Here is a 19645-nt window from a genome sequence, read left to right as displayed (position 1 = left end):
CTTGCTGCCTATTGTGTGTGCGCAGGAGCTTCAGCATGAGTGTTAACCTGTTCTTGAGCTCCACCACAAGACCCGGGCATTGCTGCTGCACTTGGACAGATAATGGCTTTTTCCCAGCAGGGCCTGGCCCTGGAACAAGCAGGATGAGGAGATGGGATTCGTGAGCTCTGTTCTTGTTGCTGCCACATGGCGTGACCTTGAGCAAGGCCGGCGGGGAGGCATGGGGAGACGGACGGTCCCAGGGTGTTCTTTGCTGTGCTGTGGCAATTTGCTTCTCAGCCTAGCAAGTGGGAGCTCCACCTCACTCTTTCTGGACAACACAACCCTATCTAGGATGGAAACTGAATGGAAGAAACACAAGTGCTCCGCCTGAGCAATGCTACCCTGGCACGCTCTGCTGAACATTGAGGCGCCCAAGTGAAAGAGGCAGGAGAGCTGTGGGATGGACTGTGGTTCCGGTGTTAGCAGAGAGCAGTGGGAGGTAGAACACGTGTCCTGGAGTGCTGAAGATGTGTCTGTTCTTTCTGTCACTGCCTGAGTTAACTGCCCAGGACCAGGGAGTCTGGGCAGCACAGTCAGGTGGAGATACCTACAACAGAGTCACAACACCCAATTCACTTAACCCCTTGACAGCTCTCAGTGCCAAGAGGCAGGTGGCAGCGGTGTCTATAGCTGTCTGCTGTCAATAACAACAAGTGGGTTACTTCTCCTCAGTCTGTCACTGTGATGGATGGTGCAAGTAGCAATAGCTGGCCTACCTCCTGGGGGAATGACATTCTCAGCTCAGTCTCACAGTCGGAAATGCTGTCTTGAGGTAAAAGCTGTTGTATGTTCCAGCCTTGTGCTGCTGCAGCCCATCCTTGCTGCTTTAAATCGTCAAGTCACTTCATAGCTGGGACCTGGGTAAGACTAAACTTGGATGACAGCTTCTGTGCTGATGAAATTTCACAGCCTTTTTTGAGAGTTCAGGTTTTCTGTGCAGAGACCTTACCATACTTTTATAGAGACTTATTGTACCTTCTGAGCAAACATCAGAATAGAGCATATCATGCACGTTATCAAGTCCTTCTCTGCTACTACATCATCTGAAGTACAAGAAAAAGCTTGTGAACGGGTAATGGGGAAGACAAGCAACACACAGAAAAGAAAATCTAAACCCAGCATAGAATGAAAAGAGGAGATGGGAATAGCTCAAAGTCAGAGGCCGGGGAAGCATGATTCCAGGAACCTGCAAAGGAGGAGAGGCTGCAGAAGGAACTGCAAAGGGCAGGGGACAAAATAAAGCTGGAGACCCCCAGGAGCACTAGGAAAGACAGGTCTGTGTGAGTGGGGACACTTTAAGACAAATCATCACCATGTTATAAAGGGGATCTGGAACTGAAAAGGAACCTGATGGGAGGAGAGAATAATCCAGTGATTCCCTTCATGTTGAGATAAATAAGGGAGCTGGGTTTCCACTGAAATGGAAGAAGGACGACGGCAGAGACCGCTCAAGGCACTTTACGTACCTCAGCAAAACATGAAAAGAAAGTTAAATCCATGGTCCAGGCATTACAAATACCTTGTGAACTGCAGCCAGCAACGTGTTGTCTCTTTGAAGGCATCCACAGAAATTGGGCTCTCCTTGGCAGCTTTAGTATGCATGTGGAGGAAAAGCAGTCTACTGGGAGCAAGACAACCAAGTCAGGCTCTAGACTGGGGAGATATGGGGAGAAGGACTTGGGATTTTGTGAGCTTTTAGCTAGGACTAGTGTAGTTTGCATGCTGGCTTTTGATGTCTAGTTGATGGAAGAGCATAGATATTAAGATACAGCAATGACTAAAGGTATGCACAGGAGCAGGAGTGTAGGGCTAATTTGAGCAGGAAACTGATACTCCGTTCAAGATTATATAACCAGTATCGATGGGAACCTGGGAGAAACAATAGAAATGCCTGGATGCCAAGACAAGGAGCTCAAGAGCAATGTGCAGAACTAGAGTATGCAGCTGTGTATGCCAGGACTTCTGGAGGCAGGCTGGACAGCTGGCAGGGCTGGGCCACTGCAAATGAAAGATTTGTGAGGCTCAGAAGAGCAAAGGGAAATGGAGTGTGTGGCGATAATGTGTGTGTGTTACTGTTGAGTGCAAAGAAACAAGCAGTGGTGGAGGTGATAAAACAGAATCTGCTTGGGTTCAAAGCACAATAAGAAAAGACAGCTATAATTCTGCTGCAGCTATCCAGGGCTGCATCAGGATATGAATGAAGGTCTTTGAAGTTTTTTAGAAAGATACATGGTACTAGGGATTGTCCTTGCTACAGGTTTTAACTTGTTATGTGGAGAAAAATTGCAAGTAGCATAGGATGGGCCCAGGTATTTCTGGATGCACTGGCTGCCATATTTCTTCACTAAAGAGGCAGCAAACTAATCAGAGCTGCTGTTGTGTTTGACCTTGGTAACCAGTGAGACACTACAGAACAATGTGGCAGAAGATAACTTTTGACCTTGACTGTGCAGAGACTGATTCTGTTTATATTAAATGGAAGAGTAAATATAATGGGGCCACTGCTAAGATTTTTTTGTCTCACAACAGGGATAGTCAGAGAAACCATGGGACCAAAGTGATGAAGCAGTTTGAGTTAAAAAGTCTCAAGTGTTTGTATGTGGAAGGAATTCATACTCAGTATAGGAAAAGCTAACTTGCTTTCCTGAACAAGAGGGTGAAGGGAAAGCATATAGAAAATGTGGCTCCACAGTGAAAGATGGGAGTGGGCAGCCAAGAAATCTATCTTGCAGATGTTACAGATTTTAGAGAAAAGGACATGTCAGTTGGCAGAAATCAAGGTGAGATAGACATGGCAGAGTGGTAGAGTTGCTGAAAGAAGTTCTTTGTAAAGGTAAAAAGAACAAGGCAAGATATCAGATGCTTGCACAGTGCAGCTGAGATCAGGGCATGCCTCAGAAACCAAAGATTTTACCTTATTTTGCAGGAAAGATGGTGTACAGCAAGGGGATTACAAGCTGATAGCTAAAAGGGTCTGGAAATCAAAGCAATCTCAGAGGTCAGGGCAAACCTCACAAGGTTTATTCCATACAGAAGGATCCTGGAGACACATCAAGTAGTAAATCCAATAGCGTATGTGCTCAATTGACCTGTTCAACTAAAGGGTGGATGGGGATGACATGGTTATATAGTACCAACAATTTTAACTAGATTTACTCAAGGAACAGAAGAGGAATGTGGTTACTTACAGACCCAAGGGCTTAGAACAACTTCTCTTTTTATCCTAAATCAAAGTAGGAATAATTAAAGTTATTGAAGTACAAAGGCAATGGGACAAAATTCATCATATCTGTATGAAAGGTATGGTATTTTTTATTTATTTTATGCTTGGAGGATGGAACAATAATTTTTTAAACATCAGTTACGTGCATATAAAATGTATCTAGTTTTCCCGGGAAGAGGTTGGGAAGGTGTGAAAGCAGGGCAGAGCAGGGATTCACACTTGAACGGAAAACTGGGTAATGAATTGCTTAATGAAGAAATCCTTAAATGTAAAGTAGTGGGCAATTGCTAATGAAATTCCTTAGGGACTGGTTTTGGCAGTTAATTTTTTTATCTTCACTGATGACCCTGGAGAAAGAATGTAAATGTTAGCTGAAGAGACAAAACAAGGAGGCATTGCCAGTGCTGAGGAAGAGAAAAGTTCCTTCCAGAAATCTGGGAAAGGAGAGAGGGAGTTGTAACAAGTGCAAAGAGTGGCACTAGGGTGATCTGGGGAAGAGGAGAGAGATGATGGTAGGAGTGTAGACAGCCTTTGCTTTTTTTAGCATAGCAAAAGGAATGTTAAGAGGGGATATGATTGCTGCCTATTAATACATCAGATGGGTAAATCCCAGTGATAAAGAACTGCTATTTCAGCCAAAAGACTGAAGAGTACTGGCATGAGAACATATATGCATCACCTACTTAAAATAGAGGCTAGATACTAAGAGGTCATTTTAACCACAGTAACATAGAGGCTTTCTTCTAGCCACATGTAAAATATTTTCAGATGTCTGCCATAAAAACCATCTCTGGAGGCAAACATTCTTTCTCCCTTGACCACTCTTAAGTAAGCTTGAGCCTTTCCCTCTGCTCTGTTGTGGGAAACAGCTAGGCCATGCTGTAGGTAACTCATAATTCCTGCTGCAGAAGATGCCATGATGCCCCCCTGATGTCATGGGCTCAAGGGCACGTGTTTTTGCACAGCTTCACATGAGCTGTGAAGCATGGTCTCAGGTCTCTTTGCTCTACGGATCTGGATGCATGGGTGCCTGCTATTAACATAAAGAAGAAACTTCTTTGCTGACCTTCCAAAATGGGTGCATTTGGCACAACCTTTACCATTGTGCACTCTCTGATAAAAGCAGATAGGTTTTCTCAGTTCCTTGTGGGACTCTGGACAATACACGAGTAAGGTAAATAAAGACACATTTTGCCTGCCAGGCTCCATTGAGTTGTGCTGCCTGGCATCAGACATAGCCCAAAAGAGTAAGAGTAGCTCCCAAGGAAGTGGAAGTAGAGAGGAGGAGAACATTAGTCATGAGGCCCTTGTTTTGATGCAGTCAGGTACCCCTCTTTGACTTCCCTTCAGAAACATTCATCTTTTGTTCAAAGAAGGCTACTCCTTGTAGTTGCACTACCTTGTACAAACGTGGCCTGTAGATATAACTATAAAAGATAGATTTGGGATCTCTAGACAGCAGACATCTCCCATTGGTGTGACCTGACATGGTGGCCAGCATGTGGTGTTGCTGCTGAGATCTTTTCACACGTCAGAATAATAAGGGTGGCTGTGGCAACTATGTTTTCTTCTCCATATACTGTTGTTTGCTGCTTTCAGGGGTTAAAAAATTGTTTCCCAAGGGAGACTCTGAAACATCAACTTCAGATCTAATGCATTATGATGTTTTCGTCAGTTTCCCTTAGGGAACAGTGACTCTTAGCATTTCTTGCAGAGCACTACAAGATACCTGTCTCTCTGTCATTATCTCCATGTACTGTTCTGCTTGTCCATGCAAGATCTGTATTTTGCAACTGGGTCTCTGTGTATATGATTCTGAATATGTCCAGGACCTGTGTGCATTAGTGCATGGCATCTATTTTGTGTCTCCTTGTGTCTCTGTGAAGACAAATGTACCCTGAGAAATGTAATGAAAATGAAATCCTTATGCTGGAAATGTGGCTGGAATAATCCTGCTACTCTGATAGCTCACACAACAGCTGTGCGGAGTGTGCAGACTGGGAATACTAGGATCATGCCAGGACCATGGCCTTGCAGGTGCACTCTAAGGTATTCAGGGATTTCCCTACTGTGTGTATTCTGGATTTGAAATGCGCAGATGCCAGGAGGGGAGACCTTCACTGCCTAACAGTGTGGTAGCAGAGGGACTACCAGTCAGAGTATGGCTAAAAGTGGCAAATGTGTCTTCCATCTGAGTCTCTTCTCTGGAAGAGCTCTGCCACCTCCCACAACCCACTGCAGACTCTGTACCTATGCCAGATGCTGGGCACAGCTCTCTGTCTCTTCTTGGAAAAGCACGCACCACAGGCTGGGATAACACCAGCAGCAGTTACTGCCCCTTATCAGGCACTGACAAAAGCTTCTGGAAGAAGTCACCCTGATGAACTGCAGCTAAAACTCATCATTACAGCCTCCCTTTCCCCTGCCTCATCTGCCAGGAGAGGCAGGATTGTAGAGGGGTAAACTAGAGAAACGAGCCAGAAAGAGATAGAAGCACCATGCACTCTCCTGGTCATATCCTGAGGACCTATCAGCTCAGGGCTTGTGATCTGCCTGTGCTCATGCTTAGTACTAACAGACTCCAAGGAGCAGGCATCTCCACCAAGCAGTGATGAGATGAGCCTATGCCTCCCACGAGGACTCTGGTCCATGAGAGGAGCACCTCTTGGGGGGCAGGAGTGGTGGATGTCCTGTGGGGAGCTGGCCAAGGCCTGCCACCCATAGCTGATAGTCTTAAACATGCACTGTTCCAGCAGGCCTCCGGGGAGGTAAAGAAGGGAGCCCTTTGTCACCACTCCAGGAACAAAGGCCATTCTGTGAGACCCAGAGTAATACTGACCCAACCAGCATCAGCTGCCGCTGTTTCTTCCGTCACGCTGACAATGCACAGTTGCAGGGTTTCTTTCCCTGCGAAGAGAATGGGATTTAGTGATACCATAAGTTAGTCAAACAGCAGCCAAGATACCAATTCAAGCCCTGTTCAATGGATGCAGCGTTTGTTTTGAGTTGTTTTTCTCCCACTTCCTCTATTTTGCACTAAGACTCATTTCCTCTCCCTCCTCCTCTCTAGCACAAGCATCACAAACATGTGCACACTTTCACTCCTCTTCCTTCCATTAGCCTCCTATTTTGAATGAAGCAGCTGTGCATTGACATTGCTAGGGAGATCAAATGTTTTTGCCAAAACAGCCCTCAGTGAAGCAAACATTGTTAACCATTGAAATCAACATCGGTGTGCACCACCAGCATCATGTCCACCCAGCTGGATGGTGCTTTGTGCTACTTGGGGCACCTTTGCTGGGGTCTTGGGTAGAATGCTGGACCAGAGTCATCCTGTAAGTTTCTCCTGGAACTGGGAGAGAGGCCACAGCCAGTCTCTGCTGGAAGCTGGTCTGCAGGCAGGGAATACAAGCAAGGAAGCAAGGCTGTGACATTGGATAATGGACATTGAATGGGTCCTGAGAAATGCAGTTTGGCTGCTGGGTGAAGGCTTTTGTGCTGTTGTTAGAAAACTCCTGGAACAAGAGCCAGCCAGGAGCTCCTTGTGCAGCATCTAGCCCAAGTGAGGTGTCCCTGCCCTTGCCACTCATCTGCCCTTGGTGGGAGGGTGCCTTCCTCATATGCTGAAAAAGTCAGTCCTGATCATGCAGCTCCCACCAGGCACTTGCAGGGCCCCACGCATATGGTGGGGAGAGGGAGAGAGGGGACAGGTCATAGAGTTGTCTGACTGCTGGTGTTCTTGCACCCTGTGGCACCTGTAGCAGAGTACATTTGGGGCCCAGAAGGAACTGCTGAGTTATGGCTTAAATTTTCTATTAAGCTGTGACCCAAGCAGGAAGAACACTCAAGTTTCCTTCTCTGTCACAGATGTGTTGACTGTCTGCATGGTCAGGAGGAAGGCATGCAGTCTGGCTAGATTTTGTCTCTGTCTGCAAGCCACTCGTTTAACTGCTTCCCATTGCTACATATTCCTGTAAAATCAGGACAGCTCTGGCTAGCTATCTGAAGTGCTAGAGATTGGCCAGAGATAGAGGGACCAGCTGGAATGTGTTCAGGTTGAACTGGGAAACGTCTCGAGGATCTCCCTGATGGATCTTGTCCACGTATTCAAGGGTAAACTAGTGTCCAGACCTAAGCCAGGAAAAAAAACTTTGTTCTGCTCAGGTAAGGAAGAGTTGTGGGGATGTGATTTAGTCCACCAGGATCTCACCTGACAGATCTAGCCCTGTTATTGCAAGGAGCTGTGTATTGGTAGGACCAGGTGTGGCTTCTAGGTGTTTGTATTGGAGGGTTTCCATCAGCTATAGGTGCTGGGAAGCATTTCTTGGGACACAGAATGGGCAGTTTGCATGTAATAAATAGAAAGGCATGTCCTTATGTACCACAGGCAGGCAGATTTACACCTGAGTTACTGAGAAATCTGATAATCGCCCAGTGCCAGACATACAAAGAAAACACCAGAGCAGAAGAATGGAACACTGAAAGCTCCGTGGGAAGCAGCAGGGGAAGGTCAAAGACTGTTTCACTCTGTGCCTGCACAAAGTGTGAGGAAATAAAAAGGCCTCTAGAAATAGTTCTAGTTCTTACACTGCCTGGCTCCAATGTGCTCGGTAGGTTTGGTAGTTTTAGGGGAGGAGAAAGGAAAAGAAGAGCATAGCCAGCTCCCTTAGGGGAGACCAGCCTGTGGATAGAACCAAAAACAAGAAAGACTGCTAGAGAGCCAGAACTAACCCTGGCTGTGCCAAGCAACACAGTGCATCCCCTCCAAAAGCATGGCTATGGGTGGGTGGCTATGGCCCTGAAACTCTTTGTAGAGCTGGGAATTCACAGCAATGCAAAAAAGAGCCTTAGGACCTGCAGAGCAAAGTGGGCCAATGACTGCACATAGATGTGTGGGCCCTAAGCAACCTGTGCAAACCACAAAAACATGAACATGACTGAATGTAGCTGATACTTGATGCTGAAATGTGATAATAGGTGAGACTGGCTATACAGTTCAGTGGGTCTGTGGCAGAGCAGTCTGCATGGAAGAGATTCAGACTGCTGGCTGCTGATGCCTATCATTGTCAATATTATGGAGAAATGGACAAAATAGAAAATAATGCTGCTCATTTTGAAAAAGCACAATAGAAGGGAACAAATTATCTCAGAAACTTGCCATGGAGTTCATCTCATGGAGGACCCACGGTGTCCTGCCTATGTCAGGAGAATTGGAACTAGTTGATCTTTGAGGCCTCTTTCAACTCAAACCAGTCTATGATTTTGTGATTACCTCCTATAACAGTTTCAAAAACACTTCCATTGCAACGTGCTGCAGACCAAGAAACGTACTACTAATGTGCAAGCACAGTGTGTGTAAATGCAGACACAAAGATATATATGTGTCTGTGTATACATTTGTATGTTTGTGTAAGTATGGATATATACACACAGGCAACACACATACAGTGTATATATTTTTTACATATATTATTCTCTATATATGTTACAATAGAACACCTAAAAGGGTGTTTCTTCCTACTGACATCACCTTCAACAGAAAACTGAAGAGAAGTACCTGGCTGCCTGAGATGCAGGGCATTTGAAGCAGTAAAAAGAGACAAGGAAGGTGAAACAACAAACACCTCCCAGGATCTGAAATAAAGGGGCAGGATAGTCCTACAGCAGAACAAGATTCCTGATCCCCTGCTTCTGGTGGCAATTGCTAATGTCCTGGATGAAACCTCCAAGTCTGAACAACAGCAGTGGATGCTGCTGCAGCAGCTCTCAGGCAGTGCTTCCCAGTGGGTTGTCCTGGCTGTTTGTAGTGATGCCCTACACTAATGAACTCTGCTGTTGTTCTCATATTTTGATCTGAAAAAGAGGATGAAGGAGTGGGCACTGTATCTGCCAGACTAGCTCTGGTAGTTGAGGCAAACTACAGTGAGAGTTGTGCCACACAGGACAAGTGTCTTGAAGAAACCTGAGGCCCTGAGCAGCCTCAGGGAGGGACATGCTCAGTGCCCTGGGTTGAGGGTGCTGCAAAACGGGAGCCTCTGGACAGCATAGCTGAGGGCAGAGCAGCCCAGGGTAACTTGAAGCCAGCTTTGCCTGGCCAAAATTAATATGCTTCTTGTTGCCTCATCTGTGAGAGAACCCATCCCAGGGAGTCCTGAAAGGGCCTGAGGCTACTGTAGGCATGAGGAGAGGGCAGAGCATCACCTTGTTTGCCTTAGCAGCACCATCACACTTTACCCTAGGCAAGGGTGTGCTTTTGTCACTGTTATCTCCGGGGTGTGATCTCTTACTTGAAAGCTTTCTTATCCTGGTGCACGGAATTTAAATGGAAGCAGTTGGATTGCATCCCCAGCTCCCTTGGCTTCAGCACACATAACTGAGCTGCCCAAATATTTCTTTAGCAGAGAGTTGGACACGGAGCAGAACAAGGAGGGTGTCTCTCTTGCACTGCATGTGACACAAAAAGCCCAGTTTCATGTCATTCAGCATAAGGGAGGAACAGCAGCAAAAGCATGTCTGAGATTCAGCAAAAATCTGCTCAGGAGGGAAGTTCAGGTGCCACTTCTGCTGGGAAGTCAGGCCAGCATGTGCAAGGTCAGATTCCTGTCAGAGGTTGCTCCTTTGCAAGGTGATCCTTGTGTTTGGCCTGAAATGGTGGTGGGCATCTGGTGCACTTCCACCTTAGCTGGCACCACTGAGACCATGTACACATTGTCCTCACAGAAACAATAAAGTTGTGAGCATCCTTGAGTATGGGGATGACTTTCCTCAGCAGGGAGGGTGGACAAGGGTGTTCTCCTACCACTGAGAATCAGGTGTCTGGAGCACAACCTGTCCCCGCTGCTGTGGGGGACATGCTTTTCCCTACCAGACTCTGATAGCAGCCCTGCTCTGGTTGTGCCTTCCTGCCCCACTCTGAGCCTGGGCAATTTAAGGTTAGTTTGACCAGCAGGGAATGACCAAAGAGTGTGATGGATTTTAAAGCAAAGTGGAATTTAGTCTGGGTTGTTTGTGGAAGAGTGAGGAGGAGGAGGAATTGGCCTGAGGTTCCTCACTTTCATGCAAACTGGGTGGGTCAGAGCCATAAATACACAGGTCAGGAAAGAGGTTAACTGTAGAAAAGTGGAAAAGGTAAAGCCACAAATACCCCCATATGAAGGCCAGGAAAGGAACGTTCTGCTTAGCTGCCTAGGACAGAGGTTTATGGCTTTTTCCTATGCAGTTCAGTGGTGTTATCCACTGTGAAAAATCATTGGCCATGGAGATATCTGATAAGAACTGAGCTGGCATCAGTTGGGAGAACAAAATGTCAAGAATGCATTGGGCTGCACACCCACTTTTACCAGCAGGCAGGACATCAGGCTGGGAACAGAGTGTTGCTTGCCCTTATCTCTAATTGTCCTGCCTGCCTTCTTTACTGCTCCATAATGAGTGCAAAAACGATGTTTTGAGATTTGGTCTTCTCTAAGAACCTCTCCTCCTTCATCTCACCCCTAACCTGTGCTCCCTAAGGTGCAGCCTTGAGTGGTGATGGGAACTTCAGGGAGCTGGGAATGATGCAAATACAGAGGAATACCTTTAATTTGGCTAGCTCTGCGCTCCTAGGGCAAGGGTAACATAGTTTTCCCCATAGAGCAGGAAAAAATTGCCGTTTATAGCAAAATATGACAGATCCCAAGTGCTTTACAGTGACAGAAAACAAAAAAATTTCCCTTTATCACTTTTTTGGCAAGAAGCAGAATAAGAGCTGGGGGGTGTCTGAACATCCTCAGCCTATGCCACAGGTGTCCAGCACGCACTGGAGATGTCCTAGGGGCTGTCAGGGACAAGTAACAGAAAGAGGAACAGCTTGAAGGGGAACCAGTGGGCTGAGCAGGGTCACACTGTGCACTCACCTCTGCAGGACTGGAGGGTTGTGTCCCCACCTTACTCAATGAGGACAGAAACTCATCCCATGGATGTGTGAAGAGCTGTTTGTCTAACAGTAACACAGGACATGGCATCTGAGGACACTTTCATCCCTCAGCAAGGTGGGACTTGTTAGGGTTGGATCACAGATGTCAGCTGGAAATTCAGAGAGGGATGAACCTCCCTTTGGCTGGTCACAGCTTGATATGAGTGAAGCTGTGATAGCAAAGGCTTTTCCATACTCCTTCCTTCCTCGAGTTTGACTCTAGCAGGGTGCCTTTCGCAAACCTGGCAGCTTTGCCTCCCCCCATCCCTTATGTGCCACGACAGTTATAGCACCACAAGGCACATCCAAAGCTGCAGCCCAGGGCTGCTGGCAACTCAATGTCCTTGAAGTCTTGACCTCTCTCTGTGTTTCTGAGCAGAGTGCAAGCCCTGTCTCTGGGAGCTTCTGCACCCTTCCTAGGATGATGCTGGATGATCCAGAGCCAGCTCACTGCAGGGCACTGCTGGGATGCTGAACTGCTGGATATCAAGCCCCACTTATAGCCTGGGAGCAATAGCCTTGCTGTGCTCTCACTAGACAGTGGGACAAGCCTATTCAAGCCTGACAGGTGATCAGGCAAGAGAGTATTTTTGTAGCTATATTTATACAGCTGTAGCTGTAAGACATCTGTGGGTGTGTATTTAAACAACTACGTCTTGCCTGAGTGTTTGGGTGTTAATATTCCGTCGATGTGAGCATAGATAGGGGCAATCTTTAAGTATAATATGAACAGAAAAGTCCTCTTATGCCATGGTTGCTACATGTCACATGCATGTTTTGGGTGTTCATGTGTGTTGGCTCCAAACCACCAAGTGGATGCAGCAGTGTGAGTGGAGAGCTTCATATGAGGGGCTGACCTGGGGACAAGGCACAGAGAGGACGAAGAGATGCTTAGTGCTTCTTCCAAATTTGGCAGTAATCTGGGTTTTTCGCACAACCCCATTCATAAAATGAAACCAGCTATGTTATGAGGGTGTGAAAAGGGAGCCTGCTGACACCAGGGGAAGTTCCCTGATGCGTAATGACGCATGGGGGTTAAAGATGTTGATGAGCTCAGACAACTGATTACAAAAATTCACAGAAATCCAGAATGAAAAGGAGGAAGGCTCACACAAGCTGTAGCTGTCTGTGTACTTCCAGAGGAGGTAGTGAAGCTCCTGCCTTGAGTGCTCTCTCTGTGACCAAAATAGATCTCTAGCAGATACTGAGGGTACTCATCCCAGTATTAAGTTTTCTTTCCAATCATACCCTTGTATTTCCAGGTAGTCACATTTTTTTCCACAAGCTTGCCCTGGACTCCAACAGTGCAGCTGAGCCATTCTTGACTCCTCGTCTGCAGTAATGAGAAGATTTTGCTCTGCAAGTGGTATCTGTTGCTTTGGGAGAAATTGATCCAAGATGACCATTTTTCAACGAAGAGGAGAAAGAAGGTCACTTGGAAATATTCTTCTCTCCAAGGCAAAACCCTCTTACTTTATACTTTATTCTCTCTGGGGATGATTCTCATCTTACAAAATAAACTGGCAAAGGAGAGAAGTGGATGAGCATGTGTGAAGAAAGAGAAGGCTGGAGAAAACGTTCCCCAAATTGCACTGATTCGTTTTTAAAAAGTCTTTTTTTACAAGAAAAAAAAAAAAAAAAGAACAGGAAAAATGTGCCTGCATGCTTAGCTGTAGTCAGAACTGAAAACAACGGTGGAAAAGAGCCTAAGTGGGGAAAAGAAAATCCAGCTGCCTGCTAAGCCTCTTTTCCTTTTCCTCTGTCCATAGGCCCAGCTTTTGGTGTTGGGCAGCACCAAGGGCCTGGGAGATTCTTCCCAGCCATTTCAGGCTGTAGCTTAACAGTGTGGTCAACCTGACTGTAGGGCTCCTGACATCAGAATTGAACATACCCCAGCCATGCCATACACAGGGCAGATAAGTATAAACTTGTTGGTTCAAAATCTTTTGTGATTTTTTTGAAACAACTGTTGCACAGCCAGACTTTATTCCTGTGCTGCTGGTTTTTTTGGTTGTTTTTTTGTTTTGTTTTTTAATCAAGTATTGCTCATCCTTCTGCATATGGGAATAAACCCATCACAAGAGCCATGCAGCGCTCTGGCTCATTTGACAGAAATGCAGCCCTGCTGCTGAGCCTCAGCCAAGTCAGGTTTATAGGGATAAGTAGTGCAGGTGGGCATCAGTTGGATGTTAGTGATCAGATCCTAACACACCTAAGCCATATCACCAAAGATACGCATGGCTGGACACAGGTAGATCTTGTACAAATGGAAGGTTTCAGGTTATTCAAAAGGTAGGTTCACTAAATGGCAAGCCAGCTTAACTGAGTCAGTTTGTCTAAAGATCCTTAACAAGGAGGTCCTTTGGCCAGTGCTGTTGCTGAGGAGAAGTCATGTGGAGCTGCATCCTCCTTAACAGTGCTTCTGTTGACTTCTTGGCTGTCTGTCCATTGGGCTCAGAACTGTTTAGCTGTGAAAGCTAAGAGTAGTATCTTCCATCCAGCAGGTATGAAGACCAAGGTAAATATGTGTCAATAGACACCACATTTGTTAGGGAGAAAAAGCACATTAGATTTCATAATTCACCTTGGGACTCACTTGCTGAAGGCTGCTCATAGCCCCTTAGTGTTGATGTCTATTTTTAACCCTGATTCCAGTCAGCTGTGGGTCCCAGTCCATGCATGTGGCGTGCTGTCAAGAATCTCTTTCTCTTTTTTTGCCCTTTAACATTAAAAAAATAGTGTGAATTTTTTTCTGTTGGCAGTTCAACCTCGTCTCATCAGCAGTATGGGGAGGAGCTGAGCTGCTCTGCCTATGGAGAGGCTCCCCATTTCTCACAGCTGATGGTTTTCAAACTATCCATCACTCTCTGACTTTCTGAGAAGCACACTGGACATGGCAGGTGCTGGCAGGGCAAACTTCTGGGGGGTGATACCAGCTTTCCCAGGCACAGGGACAGGAGTCCTGTTCTCATTAGGGAGCACAGCTTTTTTCCAGCTTTAGTAGGAACATTCCGGTGGCATTTCACTGAGGAGTTTTTTGGGCACCTACCTCCTGATCAGATCTCCCCTCTGGGCTGTTTGATCTGGCTGTTTGCCTGACAGCAGCACAAGCCTCCTGGAGGCAGAGAGATGTTTCTCTGTAACATGCAGGGAATTTTTGGCCTTTTAAAGTGAAAGGAAGCATAGAAATTCAAAGTCCCATTGCTGCTATTACCAGAACTGGGCAAACTGGTCGTATTTGCTTTCCAGCCTTCTGAAGAGTCAGAGGGCTCAAAGGTTTGCGCAAGTGATGATGTTACAGAGTTTGGGAAGCCCTGAAAGACAGATGATATCATGGGAGAAGGGTGTGATGAGAGGGATTTCTATCCCTTTCTATGGGGAGTAAAGCTTTCCCTAAGTACAGACCCTCTGCCATACTTTTCATCAGCAAAGCTCAGTGGTCCAGAGTCTCTTGGGGTGGCATGTGGAGTAAGGGGGATTGGAAAAAGGAGGCTCATGGAGGAGAGGAGAGGAGAGAAGAGGAGAGGAGAGGAGAGGAGAGGAACACAGGAACATCTGAAGTGGGTGCAGGTAGGGTGTGAGCAAGCCTGCAGCAGGGAACAATGGGAGAGCTCAGAAGGGGCCCCAAGCATGGTTTATGTTTGGGAGCTGCAAGTGGGAGCTATGGGAGGTCCCTGAGAGGTGTGTTCAAAGCCAGCCTCCTGGGAAAGCCTCTCCAAAAGGCTCTACTGAATATATTTGTTTATACATTTCTACCTAATTGGGGTTAATCTGCTTTGTGTTTCAGCTAATCAGGGAGTTCAGAGGCCTAGTAGGTTGAAGGGGGGTATTTTTTGTCCTTCTCTTGTTTTTAGGCCAGAGTCAGGGGAGAGCGACTGCTGTGGAAGGGTTCAGAGCTTCCTGCTGCCAGGAAAGTGCTTTATCCCTTGTGAAATGGTGCTGAGGAGCAGGTCCCCTGGAGGGACTAGTGCCTTTCTTATTACTAATTGGTGGGCCTCATGAAAACAAAGGATTACAAGGGGAAAAAAACCAAAACCCAAAAAGCCCAGCTCCTCAGCAATAGCCTGGCATGAAGTGAGGTAACTGCTCTGTAGGGGTCTCCTGAGGCTCCCAAACCCTGGTGGGCACCCATCTGGCCCCATGCTCTGCCCTCACGCTTCTGCCTTGGGGCCCCACCTCAAGCAAAGGAGATGTGTGGGTCAGGCACATGCCACTGCTGTCCCTCTGAACCCTTTGAACTTTTCTGGGAGCCCTTCTGTGCCCATCTGCTCAGGCAGTGTTGCTATTTCAGGTGCCTTTGCTGGCCAGGAGGGGGTGAGTCACCAGCATCTCATGCAAAGTCCTGTCACTTTTAGGTTAAAGTAGATGCTGTTGCCACCAGAATACATCCTGACCTCTGTGGGTGGAAAAAAGAGTCAGGAGGGTGAGCTCAGGCATGTGGCAAGAGCCCACTGAACTAAGGGCAAGCTTCTATACATACTGCCCCTCCTGCCAGACCCAAGCATAAAGTGCTTTTCATGAGGGGCTATGGCATAGCCACGGGACTGTTCCACCACTTTGGACCTCTTGAGATCACGGCTTGCCAGAATGATGTTTGTGCTTTTGTGCTTGAAAAGTTGAGGATAGGTGTGAACCCTTTTGGATTATCCCACAAGTCTCTCAGAGGAGACAACACATAGAGGGTCTCAGGAAACTCTCAGGTCCTGTGTGGGAAACAAAAGGGAGCACAGAACTTTATTTAGAGTCCATAAATTACAAGAAAAGAGGCAGAAAAAAAACCCAAAACAACAACCCAAAACCAGACTTCCTTCAAGGCCACTTACATGCACTTTCCCCAGCAAGGCAACAAAACCACAGGCAAAACAACACTTGAGGTGTGATGACGCCCAGCCGCCTGGTGACAGACACTCAAGGTCCATCACTGTTTAATCACAGCAGACACGACCTTCCTGTTATTCAAAACCATCCTTGTGCCAGCTCGTCCTCAGCCACCCCGGCCGCCCTGGAGCCCACGACTCAGCCTTGCCTCCCCTCCTTGCTGGGGGCTGAAGAGAGGCCCTGTAGGGAACCCCCCATGGCTTTGCTGCCCTGCCTGGGCATCAGGGGTAGGGGGGCTTCTGCAGGCTCATGGCCTCTCATAAAAAGGGTGGATGAAAAGATTCATCTGTGCTGGGGAAAGAGCCTCTTGATAAAGCCAAGGTCATGCAAGCAACAAAGCAGCTCCAGCTTTTCCTCCATGCTGTTTGTGCCTGCTGCTCATGCTTGGCATGGCTGCCAAGCCCAGGGGGCAGTGATTAAACCCCCGTGCTTGGCACTGGTGCAGCAAACTCAGGTGATTTCCAGTTGGGCTTTTTCACCTCCCTGTCTGCTGGCATAGGCAAAGTGTGATGCTGTCACAGATGTGGCTGGCCCTGCACCTCTGCCTGTTGTGGGGAGAAAAAAGCACGTGGGCTGCAAGGCTTGAGCCAGGTTTTGCAGGCAACTCCTCAGCCTGCAGGCATCAGGGGCACAGGGAAGGGTGGTGACTGGGTACCCCCCCCAGCACTCCTGAAGAAAGCCAGAGGTGGCTCAGCACAAGCCCTTCCATCACAGGCCACTGAGTCAAAGTCCCATCTCCCCACATGCCCACCTCTGTGAGGGGTGATGAGGAGAACTGGAAATGCCCTGCAGCTGGGAGGCTGGGCTGTGCCATGCTCTGGCAAAGGCCAACAGGCATTGCATCCTCTGGTGCACCCAGTCCAGCTGCAGGGGTGGAGGCCAAGAGCAGCTTGGTGCAGCCATGACCATGGGCTAAGCAGTGAGGATGGAGCAACCACAGCACCACGCTCCAGCTCCTGCAGGGCCACACTGATGTCTTTGCTGACTCGCCTGCTCTTGCAAATGGATTTCACAGCACCCAGGGGGTCCCCAAGATGTGACCTCTCCCCTGTGTCACAGCCCAGGCTCATCACCTTCATGATCCTAAGCCCAGCTCATGGTTTGTGCCTGCTGCTCGGACTGGGACCAATTTCTGGCCAGACCCCAGGCAATCAATCCACAGTGGCCTCAACAAGATGGCAGCAGCCACACAGTCCCATGCAGCTGGTGCTGGCTCCATAAATGCAAGAGGAACAGAGCATCTGCTGAAACAAACTTGGATTCAAATACCTGTTTTACTTCTGCACCATGGCAGCAAGGAAGGAAAGATTTTGCCTTCAAAGCTCAAGGTTTTATGACCTCCCAGGAACAGCTCTCCAAGGTGGTACGAGTAGCATATTCAGGTCAGTCGTTGTTAAAAACATGTAAGGTTTTTAGCCCAAACCTTATACTCCATGTCACCAATGGTGACATTTAATAATTTTAGTCTGCAATTACTATGTACTATTTAGCTGGTAAATACTGACCAACATTTAGGGTCAAATAAAACATGTTGTTGGTTTGACCACCACCCTGGCCCTAGTTACCTGCTGCCTTCCCCAAGCACGTGCACCCCACTTGCCCTACTCACATCTCCCTGTGTTAAAGCTTAATTGTGTTAAAGTGTTAACTGTGTTAAAGCAGCCACAGTTGAGGTGAAGCTTTCCTCTCATACTAAGCCAGTGCTTGCTCCAGAGTAGTTTTCTTTCAGGAGATTGCACTTAAGACTGGTGGTGAGTGACAGTGTGAAATACAAGAGAGGCTCCTGGACTGGAATGAGATGTCTGTGAGGTGCTAGTCCTGAGCAGCAACTGCACCCAAGAAGTGTTCCTGCAAGATGCGGCTTAGACCTGAGAGCAAAGGAGCCTCAGCTGCCCTGCAGCACAAGGACAGTCTAGCAAGGCACCCTGTGAGCTCAGAGGGCTTCGGCACGGATGCCCAGAGGTCTGGGATTCCCATCCTCCCTGCCAGTATTCAGACCTCAACAAGGCCACCAGCAAAACAACCATAATTTGAAAGTGGCTGTGCTTCTAGCAGGCTGGTGGACCTTCAGGGGTCTCTCCTCACCAACATCTTTTATTCTAGCAAGAGGCCCACTGCTAAGGCTAGTTTAAGCTGAAATGGTGGGGGTGGGGGGAAGAACAACAGGTTTTTTTCACCTGCATCAGACAAGCAACATTGATTTTGCAGTCCCATTGCAGAGGGACCCAAACGAGGTCCCAGGCACTAATTAAAAAGTTTAAGCAAGTGTCATACCTGGGAGAAACAATTGCCACTTCTGCATCACTGCTCTGTCATCATCAGACCCAGTAAAATTCATCCTACCTTCTTCCTCCCTCCCTTTGTACAACTTGTCTCCCTTTCCCAGCTAGGATCACCTCAAGCCAGTTACATCAATTCAGCTGTCAGCATGGTCAGACTCCAACAATTGGAAGACTTTATTTTTTTTTTTTAGTGATCTCCAACCAGAGTTTTCACAGTAGACTGTTCAAGACAAGTTAAAACAGTTGCCACCCTTAGCCTCTCAATTGTTTCGCTCCCTAGTGCTCTTTGCTACTGGAGATAATATTGTTCAGTACATGAGAAAAGTGACCAAGCTTTAAATAACACCTTAGGAAAACCCACAAACAACACCAAGTACTGAGAAAGCAGAGATGACAACATGGAGTTTTAACTGCAGAGCCTTTCAGTGGTGTGGTTTAGATTGCAAAGGTCTATGGAACTCTTAAGAGGGGCACAGACTAGTTCAGGGATCAGACTAAGGGCCTGAAGCATCTCCAGGTGGCTTTAGCACAATACCACTAGGACCACAAAGTTATAATTCCATGATAACTGCACACATGCAAAAGGCTTGCTCTCCCTCCCCGAGTTCTCATGAGCCATGCAACAATTGAACAGTAAATTAAAACATATGGAAAATGTCTAGACATTCAGAGAGAAGCATGACCCACTTCAGCCCACAAAGCCAGCATGGAGTCCAGGCAGCAGCAATGCCTTCTTCAAACTTAGATGTAGGATCCTGTACCCAGGATCAGCCTCTGCCCTTACTTCCCAGCAGGAATGATCCAGTATCAGGATGGGGCAAATGCCATGCTGGAACAAGTGTGTGCATGCACAGAGGTCACTAGGAAACACTATCTCTTGCCTGGCAGAGCAAGAAGGAAAATCAGTGTCAGAATTTTGAGAACAAGGGTTCTTGGATACATATGCCATTCAGTGGAAGCCTGTTCTCATTCTGAATGCACAGCAAGCAAGTCACAGCCTCTTAAAGCAGAACAGAGCAGAATCAGCCACCAGCTCTCTCCTCCACTCAATGCTACTTTTGCAGGAAACAGTTGGGATGTATAGCTGGAGGCCAGCAAGCTTCCTGATCTTTAGGCTTTGAAATGCAAGTGCTTACAAGCAGTTTGTCAGGGTAGGCATGGAGCTACAGAGTGGGATACACAAGAGCTTTTAAAAGCTGCATATACTGTTGTCTCCAGGTCAAGCATCTCTGCTTCCCTGCTCTAAAAACAGGAAGCCAGAGGCTAACC

General features: G+C 47.3%; 1 long non-coding RNA gene across 1 annotated transcript; it reads left to right on the top strand.

The window, feature by feature from the left end:
* Positions 1-67: 67 nt before the first annotated feature.
* On the top strand, positions 68-8423 carry LOC139803845 (uncharacterized). The gene is made up of 2 exons (XR_011729185.1): positions 68-3427; positions 3475-8423. It is a non-coding gene; the product is annotated as an uncharacterized lncRNA (long non-coding RNA).
* The last annotated feature ends 11222 nt before the right edge of the window (positions 8424-19645 follow it).

Source organism: Heliangelus exortis, chromosome 1 (genome assembly GCF_036169615.1).
Source record: "Heliangelus exortis chromosome 1, bHelExo1.hap1, whole genome shotgun sequence".
NCBI classification, from domain to species: domain Eukaryota; kingdom Metazoa; phylum Chordata; class Aves; order Apodiformes; family Trochilidae; genus Heliangelus; species Heliangelus exortis.
Note: the sequence above shows the minus strand (reverse complement) of the source record. Positions and strands in the feature narration are given on the sequence as shown.